General features: G+C 40.9%; 1 long non-coding RNA gene across 1 annotated transcript in view; it reads left to right on the top strand.

The window, feature by feature from the left end:
• The window catches only part of LOC135580673 (uncharacterized), a 32,759-nt gene extending 28,277 nt beyond the window's left edge, over window positions 1-4,482 (top strand). Inside the window, exons 3-4 of the long non-coding RNA XR_010475562.1 lie at window positions 1,170-1,229; window positions 2,176-4,482. This is a non-coding gene — a long non-coding RNA (uncharacterized LOC135580673). The remainder of the gene's footprint in view (window positions 1-1,169; window positions 1,230-2,175) is intronic.
• The last annotated feature ends 8,616 nt before the right edge of the window (window positions 4,483-13,098 follow it).

The raw sequence follows: 13,098 nt of genomic DNA, 5'->3' as shown, positions 1-13,098 counted from the left end.
GTGAGTAAAAGCTTCTTGCTACTGTAGAAAAATGCATTTTATAGAGTTAAAATAATTTAATTGCAGGTAAATTCCACAGTTTTTTGTTTTGTTTGTCATTTCAAGTTTGCAGATAATGTGTTGATTTAATGTTCATCCCACAATCAGGACAATAACACATCACATCTCCCTCCAAAATACATTATGACAAAGATAAGCTGTTTACCAAAGTCTGCTGAAGTTTGTGAGACAGAAATAATGTAAGGAATTCAGTAGCTACATATTCAACTTTTTGGTGAATTTTCATAATTAACTTATTCAACTTTTTGGTGAATTTTCATAATTAACTTATCACATAGTTGAAGGATAACAATGAAGTAATCTTCTCTTAACTGCCAGCATGTGCATCTTTGAAGCTTTTTTGCCTTTCTTTGGACTCTTAAGAGCTGATTCCCTTTTTGGTTGCCAGCTCTGGCAGGCCCCAATGCTATAATAATGGCTGTAATATTAGAAGTCCCCCAAAATCTATACCACCACTATGTTCTGATAGCTGACTCCTATAAACATGCTTGCAAGAGGCACCAAAAGCCAAACATGGCACCTATATAAGCTAATGGTTGTTTCAGAGGAGCACCAGCTTGTCCTTATGCAGCAGCACAAGCAGCAGCTGCTCAAAATCCATTGTTGATGTCATTAACCTGTTATTTTGGAGAGTCAGATCTCAGTGGTGTGTCCTGAAAAATACTATATATAGGAGAGCTGTGAAAGAGCAGGTGGGAGAGCTGGGAGGACTGATTTCCATCTAAACGCCCTCCCCGCAACTCACGCATTCCAAAACCTCTCTGCTGCCCTGGATGCAATGGAAGTGAAACCTCTGTTGGATAGGAAGGTCTTGGATGCCTGTAAACGGGTGAACTATGGCAACAGCTATGTTCTGTGATTAAGCTGTTGGGCAATATGAAAGACTGCATAATAAGAATGGTCTAGATGTGCATGTATGGTTGCTACACATGAAGATGTGGTAATGAAAACTCACTTAAAATTTAAAATCAAGTTGTAATATCAAGCTTTAGAAAATGACCAAATCCTTTTGTCTTTTGTTTGTATAAACATTATAATGTACCATTTAACTCAAACCAAAGATTTCTGTTGCTCTGTTTCTTTCATTAATTATTGTTTTACATTTCCAGTACAATCATGTTGCAAAGTTGCTGTAGCAGGATATGTCTCACAAAGAAGCTATGTCCAAGGTAAGAATTTGGTTCTTTTGGAATAAAATTATCTTGCATTCAGCAGTTCCTTTGCTACTATAGTAAAAATGAGATGTGTTGTTAGCTTAGTGACTTGCTGCTTAATGTACCTTTTTCTTGTAGAAGAGCAACAACAGCTTAGCTAACAACTCTCCTGCTCCAGGTTTTGGTAGGCACTGCCATAATGTTCACTGGACACTCATTTAGAAAAATCTATAGGAATTGCATGCACTGTGTACCTGTGATCAGAGCCACTGCTTGTTTCTGCCATTTCTGTGGTTTTACTTATGTTAGTGGTGAAAAGAATGTTCACAGGCAGCTCTGGTTCTCATTTCTGGAAATAACTAGCTGCTTTCCCCACTTATGAGTTGGAGCTGTTACATTGCCTCTGATAAGATTTCACAGTCTGAGAAGAGCCACAGTCAATGCGTGTGACAATAAATAAGTCAGGAAAAAACAAGTGAGGAGAGAGCAGGCTGCCAGTCTTAAGCTCAAGGCCACATTTTCATGCTTCTAGATAACACAGTTTTGCTTTTCTGTAGCAGACTTTCAGGTGGGGCTGATTGTGCTGGTGCCTGTGTTCACTGTGGGGCAGCTCAGTGCAGCACCGTGATGACTGGGGACCAAGGTGCCCCTGGGATGCTCACTGCTGGCTGGATTGATCTAGACACGCTGCCAGAAGGTGCGACTGCATTTCTGTTCAGCATGCTGCTTTTTTAGCACAAAAAGAAAATGCTTGTGCAAAGTCTGTGGCTTGTATGTACAAACACTTAGCTTGCTGGAGTCCTACAAATGATCTGAAACCAGGGTAATTGTACTGACAGATCCTTCTCTTAAAATGTGCAGTAAAGAAAACTGTATCCATTGTTTTATACTATGTTTTTCTGACCTTATTTCACACTTCCATTTCTCCTTAAGCAGTGTATCTTCACATTTTATTTTGCAGAGTGGTACTCTGTGAGTTTCATAGCATATATCTGCTTCTGGCCACTTCAAGACAAACCTCTACCAGGACCTATCATATGTCTTGCACTGCTTGCTTGAGAATGGAGGAGAAACACTCATCTGATGAAAAACCATCCCATGACAAATAAGCACCTGCTGGGCTGAGGGTGGTTTGTGGGATGGACCGTGTTCCTGCAGCCAGGGTCCTCAATGGCACAGGGTTGATGGGGGCTGCAGATGGTGGGCATGGGGCAGAACTGTCCTCATGCTGCTGTGGTCCTGGGTGGCCTTTGGCTTGGGAGGGAACAGGCTGCTGCCCATTGCTGCTGCCCAGGCAACATGTCTTGGAGAGCATCTGCTACCTCGGATGTGTTAAGTAGTCAGTGTGGTGAGTAGCAGCAGCTTAACTGGTTCGTTGTATTAAGCCCTGATGCCCCTGGGGATTAAAGAAAGAAGCAGTTTGTATGCCATGAGGCATCAAAGCTTTCTCCTTTGCTTTAGCAGACTGTACTTCGCCTTCTGGCCTAGGCTGGCATTGCTGGCAGCAGGGTTAACCTGCTTTACATACACTAGGTAAGTGCTAGCAGAGGCTCAGTGTTTCGGAAATAACATATGTTTTGTGGGATTCAAAGGCAGCCCCCTGCATCTTCAATATCAAGTTGTGAGTAATAATGCAGTAATACCTGCCTAATAACTGCCATCTGCCTAGGCTTTGTAAACATTAATGTTTAGCTTCCTTATGTGCAGTGATTTCATTTTCTGAGAAATATTCTAGCACTGGGTGACTAAACGGGTCTGGCTGCAGGAGGATACCGCTAGACCACCCCCCAAAGCCTGACCCTTGGCAGAAACCCTCTTTGCTAACACAGATGAGTGTCTCACTGAATGGCAATTTGTGACGGCAGATGCAAGGGATGTTTCAGCCAAGGATGCTTGATGAGGCTTTTCTCTTGCTTTGTCTGTTTTCAGTGACAGATACTAGAGTTCTTGGACTCCCTGACCACTCAAATATCCCCTGGGACCTGGCCTGTTGCAATGCCCACTGAGGTTGCTCTCTGACAGCTGATTTCCACTGAGTACATGGGTGTGCAGCTCTCCAGCCCTATGTCAGTGCAGGGTCTGCTCCTCTTGCAGCTTTCCTGGTAATGAGCCCATGCTGCTGAGCTGGGTCTGATTTCTTTGAGTGCTCCAGCATCTCCAGCAGCTGAAGAGAGCAAGTTATCAATAATGCGCATTAATGGTATTGTTAGCTGGAGCAGGTCTAGCCAGCATGTTCATTAAACAGCTCTGAGGTTACCTAGGACTCACTAAAATTTCCACTGATTAATAGTGGAAGTTGGAGCTTAAGGGGGCTCCCCTGGGGAGCTCAATTGCTTTTCCTGAAGTACATGAAGGTCATAAGATTCCTGAGGCTTGATCCAGAGTTTCACATAATGGTGGGAATTCTTCCAGGGATTCCAGGGGGACTCCTTGGCTCCTACGTCTGCAAGTTTAGACTGTTGCCTCTGTTAATCAGACAAAAAAAAAAAATCACTTTGATTTTTAAGGACTCACAAAACATAAGGATCTCAATCTCATATTTGAAATGCAACTAATTTGCCAAACTCTTGTAGATTAATCTTCAGTCCAATTTCTTTAAAGAATTTAAATGTTTACAATGCTGTGTGCCTGTTTTCTGTACTGTGTGTTTTTAGATCAGAAGTGCTTGCTTTCCGTGTAACTGAGGCTCATTATACTCTGCTCTGCTGAATGTACTTGTCTGTCAGTGGGGAATCAGAATGAGAAAGTTGAGGCGGTTGCGATGCCACAGACTATTTCTGCTTTTTCCCCCCACCCACCCTAAAACTCTTTTACTTCGATTGACGTCAGTTATTTTTGCCAGCTGCAACTTAAAATTTCTGACAGCAGTGCGAGTGGATTTCTTTTCCTTTGGCACAGCTGCCATCACGGGCCTTTAGGACATGTTTGGGAAGATGATGAAAAATAAACCTGGAGAACTAGTGTCAAAGAAACTTGTGAACAGAGGTTCACAAGGTATTGGAGGCTCATAAGCAAAGTTTCAGATTTTAGGAAGTGTTCGCTGCTCTTCTACCAAATAAAAGATAAACCAAATAAGTTGATTAAAGAGCATTGTACTATTACAGCATGGTTACCAACCCAAAGGGAACATTAACGAGTGCTGCGTACTGCACTGTAGTCATTCCAGGAGGATGATTATATTCCAGTAATCTTGTCACATCTAAAGAATTATTTTTCCTTCAGAAGTCTGAGTACCATGTTCCTTGTTTGAGAGGATATCTGGGGTGATTGTGGTCAATAAATAAAACAAACAAAAAAATTAATAAATCTGAGATGGAATCTAGATAATTTCCTATGAGAGCCCTTACGGCTTGCAATTTTTGCAAGTGTTTAGGGACAGATTATAACATATTTCATCAGAACAGTGCATCTGCTTTTAATGAAATTGCTTCCATTTATGTATGTGCATAAATGTTTGCGAGATCTGAAGGTCTTGGGGACTGCATGTACAGCAGAACACTTGCATCACCATCTAGCATCTTGTCTCCATACAGAACTTCTGCTATAAAAACTGTCAAACAAGATCTATAAGGTTTGTTTTGGGTGGGTTCCAGTTTCTGTTCTACCCTGAAAACAAGATTCCAGCATCATGTAAAGAAGGGAGGGGATTTCATAGCAAATTAACGCTTCAAATGCAGTGATTTGTAGGTCAGTTTACCACCAGACAGTCCTAATAAAATAACTTGCTCGTTTTAAACTATTTGTACCAAGGGATCCAAGCTGTGAAATGCATTTAATATATAGTACATCTCAAAAAGCTAAGTTCAATCTACTTGACCTTTTCCATAAAACAGTTTGTCACACAGCATTTGGTTTTAATAACAATCCAAGTCACAATGAAGAGTCAGTAAACCTCATCTGCTTTCTCCGGTATTTCCTCATAGCATAAAGTAGAGAGTGTTCCTTGCCTATTTGGTTTTGGATATGGAGAGACAGAGGTGTGATAATATGTCTTGGAGAATTTTAAAATAAAATAAAAAAACCCACAGTTGAGAATGACATTATGAATCTGTTGGGAGATTCTTTCTAGTTTTATATACAAACCTACTGAGTATGATATTTCTTTTAACTTATAAATCAGAGCAAATGTTACAACTGGAATAATATTCTTGTGCTTTTGTTGACACCAACGAACTACCAGTTGTGCTTGGGGACAGCAGTAAAAATAATTTTGAGCACCATGGAAACTTCTTGTTCCGCGTGCAAATAATCCTGCACTATTTAGCGAAAAGTCCACAGGCAGCACATCCAGAGAAATGGAGCCAGAAGCTTTTGATGGGGACCTGGCAGCGCTCAGCATTAGAGCTCTGTATGGGAATCCAACACCTAATTTTTCAGCCTACTGCTGTGCGGATTGCCTTTATAATGTGCCATAAAACCCTCTTGGCATGGTGACTGTTTTCTTTGGTACCAGCACCTTGTGAACTTTGATTTTGTCTTTTCCCAGACTTCCACACCCTGGATTTTGGATATATGGGATCCTAAGTCATCTGTGGCTCTGGAATGCTGTGGATTCAGGTTGGCTGCAGCCCAGAAATATGGTCAGGCATCTCATACTTGTGCTTAAAGCTAATTCGTGGCTCTTTGTTTGCGACAGAGGAAAACCAGGGCAAATCCAGAGCAGATATTTGGAAGCGTTGCAGAGCAGCCAGAACTTTCCTGCCCATGCCAGAAGTGGAAGGATGTGACTTCATCACGTGCTGGTTTCAAATAAGGAGCATCCTAGTTTTCCTTCAGACAGGGAGATTCCAAATTTCTCAGGAGCTGTGGGTTATTTGAAAATCTACGTAAGTGTCCCAGGAGGCTGCAGTTCTTTGTCAGCACAAGAAACTTGTCCTGAAGCCAGGGGCAGCTACCGCTGCCAGTGATGGCAACCAAGCAAGCTGAATTTGGGAATCAGTTCTGCAGGGATGTCTCCTCTGGTCCATGTCGTAGCACTCTTTTGTCTTTGGAGACAATGGAAGCAAATTCTGCCCTTATCTGCTAGTATTGCTACTGCTGAGTGATTGAGATTGATAATAAGAGCCTGACATCTTTTCATGGTTAATTAGTTTAAAATGAGAATAGCTCTTGTATCCACTGCTGACTATCAGAGACAATAATTACAAGAGCATTTTGTATGAACAATCCATATCCTGTTCACTTGGGCTGGTGCTGCTACCCAGCTAAATGTTTCAGAAAAGACTATTCACTTTTCATGATGATCAGTAAAAATAGATTAATGGGACAGTTCTCTTCAGAGGGTAGGAGGAGGACAGGCTCCTCTGAGCAGTGCTTGTCAGATAAGTGCATATACTGAGAATGGTGCACACAGACTGGGGGTTGCTGCCTTTCTAGCTTTGTGATCTGAGGACTTCCTTTCCATACTGTTGTGCCTCAGCAATTCCTCGGTGAATCACATGTGTAATAGATAAAGCCCCTTTTTTTAATTAGATGACTGTTGGATTATGGCTGCCAAATTTCAGGGGAGAAAGAAACTTTATTAACTGGGCAAAACAACAGATGTCAGACCCTTTATTTAGAAGGGAAAAGGAAATAAACCACAAAATCTAAAATAGAAGGATGCAGTTTTCTACCCAGTCATGCATGCTTCCTTTTTACCTAATTACCAATATGAAGATATTAAAGCATGCAAATGAAGTGAGCTCCAGTATGTAAAATGATATATCTATGAAAGAAAACACACCTTGGGAAGTTGCAATTAGGATCTATATAACAGTGTATTTTGACCAGTTGCTAATAAGCGTTCCAATATTGGAATTAAATTAATGTGGATTAGCTAATAAGAATACATTTTTCATTCCCTGAATTGCTTCTCGTATGTATCCTGTGAATTGTAGGTCTATTTATAATACTGTTAAAGGACTCTCTAAACTGAGGTATTCCAGAAGAGAATGTTTTGGTGCCAAGGGTACTTGGTAATGGAAGTAACTTCTGCTAGAAATGCCATTTTACACTGAAATAGGTCTCGCATTATGCAAACAGCACCACAGAGGGTCAGCACATTTGTTTGTCCATAAAGCTCAAACAAAGCTGTCAATGTTATTTTTTTTTATTATTGTCCAGCCTGCCAAAGGTGCAGGCACATGAGCTGTGATCATTCAGACATATTTGTTTGGTTTGTTGTTTTTTTTTGTTGCTTGGTTGTGAACGTAACACGCACTGGTCTTCAGCCTGTATGAAATTCTGGATAGCTAAACCCCAAAGGTGTCATTTTGATTAGAGTAACTTTGAAAAGAGTCTATGAGACAATATTGTTTTACTCCAATTACAGATTGCATCCACTGTTTCCTCAGCTTCCTTCCCAGCTGCAGACCAAGCTGAGATACAAAAACTCGTGTATCAAACAAGCAGTTTGTACATCTTTCAAGTAGATCTGATCACTTCACAGTGATCCCATGGTTGGAAAATATTGTTTTGACTCCATCACTCCATCACAAACTGTCGACTGGTAGATCACGAATGAGCTTTCAATTCTTTGTTAACAGCTCAATAAATGACGAACAAACGTGATCCAGTGTGAAGTACCTGCTTTGGGAGGTAGGAATGGCTTAGGATTTGAACAGAATCCTGAAAGATGTGTTCTGAAAACCTGTCCTCTTATGTCCTTTCCCTGGCTGCCAATCTTAACTGCAGAGACAAGAGACTCCTTTAAAAATATTTGATTTCTCAGACTTTGAAAAGTCCTCTGAATATAATAAAAAACTTCATTAAGAGCTGAACCGAACTTAAAGAAGATTGTGTCTCTGCTGATCAAGTTAGGATTTTTTAAAGTATGACAGCTGTTCATTGTATAAAGCAGCAATTTCTCTTTGAATCCTTTTCAGTGAGGCATTTGATGTCATCTCTGAAGGTTAGAAGAAAAGAAATACCAACTGGTGGAGATAGGCAGCCTTTTTTCTTCAGGTCCACAGCATCCTGATACTCTTCTTTTACACTGGGAACAGCCCAAGAACTTCTCTAATCTTTCTGTCTTGGTCATTCATATTTAGGTTCCAGTTTCTACAGCTAGAGAAATTCGGGTTTTATCTCTCTTAGGTAGTGCTGTATGTACATCCACAGCAAATGCATTCAGCTGGACGTGATTTCACTGCTGATTGTGCAGTCTTGGAGAGCAGTCTCAGTGTGCTCGACTTGCTTGGATCACAGTAAAAGTTTCACATAAATTACTCTTCTGCTTATTGAATCCAAAATAATTATATAGCAAATGGTCTGGCCAGTAAAACCCCCTCTTTAAATGCAGCTGGATGTTTGTCTTGTTTTTGAACACCAGCCTCTGCTTTTGTGAGACCTGCCGCATTTCCAAAGGTGAGATCCTCCAGAATTTCTTGCTCCCTTTCATAACAAGGACAGATGACAGTAGGGAATGGGGTTTTAAAATCTTACAGTGTTGTCTACAGCTGTATCAACTAAAATTTGTAATGTACAAATCACACGATCCTCAGTAGAATATATCTTTCACTGTTGGCTGTTCTGCATCCACTCAGCTAGTGCACTTCGTAATGTGCTGCCTAGATTTCCATGGTGATTTGCATTCAGACTATCTGGAAGCAGTGAGGTCAAATCTTTTTTGTATCTTTATCTTTTAGGTGGATGTATTAATGTCACATGACTGTAAACACAAGCACACAGATGCACCTCTGGAAGGCCAATTCAGAACTGAAAGACAACTCTATGGCAATGTACAAGCTCCTTTGTAATCACTGTTGGATGTGGAAGGTTTCCAAATGTATTCTTCTAAAAGCAATTTAGAAATTGATAAAATGGAGTGGAAAAGCTCCTTTCTTAGTTGGAGTCTGAAGAATTTGAGGACAAAGCAGTGTAAGACAGAGATAGAGGCAGTCATAGAAACTTATACAGCATCTGTCTCATAGTTCATTTTCAAGCACAGAGAGAATTTAACGCATCATGTGTCCATTTTGGGAAATGCACAGGAAGCCAGTTTGTGTGTCTGTGCTGGACTTTTTAAGCTATGAGAAACTCTTTCATGATGAAGAGGGAATATAGGACACCCAGAGCCTTGCCTTGGGCTAAGATCAACCCTTTATTTGTGCAAGTCTGATGCTGGAAGACCTCAAGAAGTATCACTATGTTTATACTGGGAAATTCATCTCATTACTTCCCTTACTGCCAATCTACTGAGTAAATGTTACCGACAGAAACAACATGACTACATTTACTGCAGGCAAATGTGGAATGAGTCTGTGCAGCAACTGCTCAGTGCATTAATCAGCCCTGGAGAGGACTGGTGGGTCTGACACCTCTTGAGCTCACTCTTTGTTCACCTGTAGCTACTTTCAAGCTGAAAATTTGACATGACTTACTGTGCATGGTAATAGAGCATTATTTTGTAGGAACAATATGCTTTGTGGGAATCCAAGCAACCTGAGGGTCTTTGGGAGATTATCAGATTTGGAACTGCTTAAGGGCAAAATTATTTTATTTGTTTAGTGTTTCTAAAACTAACTAATTATTGATCAGTAATAAACAGTCTTGTCAGATGCACTGAAAATCCTCTGGGTTACAGAAAGCTGTAAAGCCTTCTCTCTTTCTTGCCTGCCTGCAGGTATTGGGTGAAGTGGTTCTGAGGCAGAATTGCCATATTTCTGCTCGATGGTGTTGCAGTTCCCTGACTGTTTCTTTGACCACGCTGCCTCTCCTCAAAGCATCACTGTAAGACCTTCCAATGCTACTTCTCATTGGGTGTACTCTTTCCAGTAACTCCTTCCATTCTGTGTTTTAAGATAGAGAATTCTGGTGTTCATTGCAGGCATCTCTGTGATGATGGCTGTACTGCCCCTCTGGAGGGGCAATGACACAGTTAGGCAGGGAAAGGCCCGTTCTGATCACGCTTTGCTTTTTATTCCAAACAAACCTATTTAGAAGGAATGGATCTCACAACCAGTAAGTGGTTCACAGATTTATTTAGGTGCTGGACTGCCATCCTTATCTTCACTGAGAATGGACAAACAGGTCTTTGCTGTGGGTCTGCTTCAGGTTAGGGGCTGGAGTTAGGGTTAGACAGGAAAGAATTGCCTTCCAAGTCCTATTGTTATTTCAGCTTCCTTGAACCAATTCAAACTCAAAACATTTCCCCACTAAGGGGAGAAGGACATAAATTCCAAGAGCCTTGCTCCCTGCTTTCTGTCATTATGTGGGATTAACGTTACTTCTAGGTGATCTTAATCACCAGTGAGTTAGGAATACAGGCAACTGTGCACCAACCATGATAGATAATGTATTTCAAAAGTTACTATAGTAATTCTTGACTCTTCCATAACAGAGAACATATTAGCCATGCTGGGAGTCCCTTGTCATTTTTAGCCAGCAGGTATTTTAATGAATGACAAGAATAAGTATACCTACTAAAAATTCAGCTAGTTTTTTACGAAATAATTCTGCAAAGTTTAGCTGCTGCTGCATCACAAATATGTTTGTGTTGAAGCCCAGTTTAACACAGATTTGTAGTTTCCAGGTTACTGTGTCTATAATGGTAAGGAGTACTATATCCTTATAATACTTGTATAAGACTTATGCCTGGATCTGCTGCCAAAGAAAGTACCTCAGCAACCTCTCTTGGTATTTGCAGATCTGTATTCACTCCATCACTCCTCACAAAGGCAAAGCCAGTACTTATCCCCTTGGCAATAAAGGGATTTAAGTAATGAGATGGTAGAAAGCGTGTCAAGGACTTAACTCCAAAGGCATGTCCAAGCCAAGAGGGTTAATTGCAAACACTAGTACTTCAGAGCAAATTTTCCGACTAAGCAATTTTTAAAGTATGTATTTAAAATTTTGTTGCCAAAATAATTTTCTAAAAATTATGGTAGCTCTGGATGAAGATGACACAGACATTCTGGGTAGGACTCCTGTCATTCTCAGTCCTGGTTTCCCGCTGCTGCTTGAAAAGGCTGTAAATTTCCTAGAAGTCCTGTTTCCTGCAAGCCCCATACAGATGTCTTGAATACCATAAGAAAGCATCGACACTTGAATTTTGCCACAGGTTGGTCCGAGCATGTGGAAAGTTTTGATGAAGCTGTTGGGTTTTCTGTGTGAGCTTTGGAAGCAGAGAGCTGTTAGTAACACTGATTATCTGGTATCAACATTATCACTTGCTAAAAGGACTTGGATTTAGACTGTTACTTGCTAATACGCTTGGGTTAAATACTCTGCCAAGATGAGATTGCCAGGGTCTGAAATCTGCTCCCAAGATGCAAACGTTCTGCCACTATCACAACAAATCTCCCTTCTGCTCATCTCCAGTTCTTGTTTCACTTCACTGTGTCTCTTGCAATTTATTTCTGATGCTTTTGTTGGTGATGTGTTGTTCATTTTGGATGTCTGTGGCAGATGTTCAGCTGCTGAGGTTCTACCTACTTTCTTCTATTTTGGAAGCTTTGTGCAGTCTTGTCCCTTTGATTTCCCGAAAGCCTTGAATTAGGGGACACTGGGGATGCTGGGGCTGTTGCTCAATGGTCCTTGCCCATGCCTTTCCTCTGGGAAGGAAATCCTGTGCTGCAGAGGGCTCTGGCATGTGTCTTACCACTGATATCAGGTGGATCCCTGATGCTCACTATGGTTCTGCATCACCATGACGCCAGGTGTTCTTTGCAGGCGTCCAAATCCATGTTCAACACCAAAAAGCTTTGTGACAGAAGCGTGTATGGGTGGGCATGCCATTTGCTGTAAACCCATTGCTGACCTAGTGTAGATTCTTTGACTTTGATGTTGGTGTTGTGCAGAGTCACAATGGTGGCAGTTTCTGTGTTAGCAGCTTTTCACCAAATATAACCCAGATCAATGCAGAACTAGGGTTTTGTAGCCAAACTTGAGTCCTCCCAGAAGACCCAGCCTGGAAGGCCAAACTCTTTGACTGCCACTTTCAGTTTTGTTTCCCTGAAAGCTGTGAAGCTGCCAACCATATTGCATGATTGAGTCCATCTGCAGCATTACCAGAGATATGGTTTTATCCTTAGGTTCATGCAGAAAATATTGGTAGAAATCATAAATTTTTAGAGAAGCTGGGCAGGAACATACATTAGAACAGTAAATCAAGGCACCAAGTGTCAAAATCTTCTGAGTAAGTGTGTGTCTCTTAGAATGGAACAGTCATTAAGCAGAAATGTTTTTCTGATATAACTTAAGTTAGAGCTAGAGCTTCCCTGTCCAAGAATCTAGCAGACCTTCTGGCTGCAAGGGAAGCATGGTCAAGGAGGCATTGGTGCCACTGCAGGACAGCCCCAAACACCACCTCCATCAGCCCAGCTCTGTGGTACCTAAACTAGTATACTGTTCACACCATTCCTGGCATCATGTCAGGAAGATCTCTAAGAAGCTTTAAAAAGATTATTTCAAATTTTAACAACTACCTAGAAAGTGAGGAGATCAAGGTTGTTACTTTGCAGCTACTATATTTGTGATATGGAGAATCTATCAGTCTCATACATTTGCCTGGAATCTTTTTTTATAACAGTGACGACAACTTTCAAGCTGAGAAAATCTAGAAATTCATGTATATCAGGAATATTAAATTTTAGTTCTGATTATTCCCTGAAATCATTCTTTCTTAGTCAGAAGTTAATTGTCTCTAAATCAGATGTTGCTTCTCCTGCTACCTTTGAATGTGAGGGATTATCAGATTGGATGTCCAGAGATTCTGTACTGCACTAATAATGTTCCTGTGCAAAATCCTAACAGAACTTCTTTCTGATTATTAAAGTTACATATCCTTATTATCTAATCCTTCAAATTGAATAGCTTCAGCTAATACCTGTTCTATAATACCAGGCAACAGGATTGTCTGGGCATAAATGAAATCAGAGAGTCACCTACTGAATCGGTGTAA

This window comes from Columba livia, chromosome 12 (genome assembly GCF_036013475.1).
Source record: "Columba livia isolate bColLiv1 breed racing homer chromosome 12, bColLiv1.pat.W.v2, whole genome shotgun sequence".
Taxonomy (NCBI): Eukaryota; Metazoa; Chordata; class Aves; order Columbiformes; family Columbidae; genus Columba; species Columba livia.
This window is presented reverse-complemented; position numbering and strand designations above follow the sequence as displayed.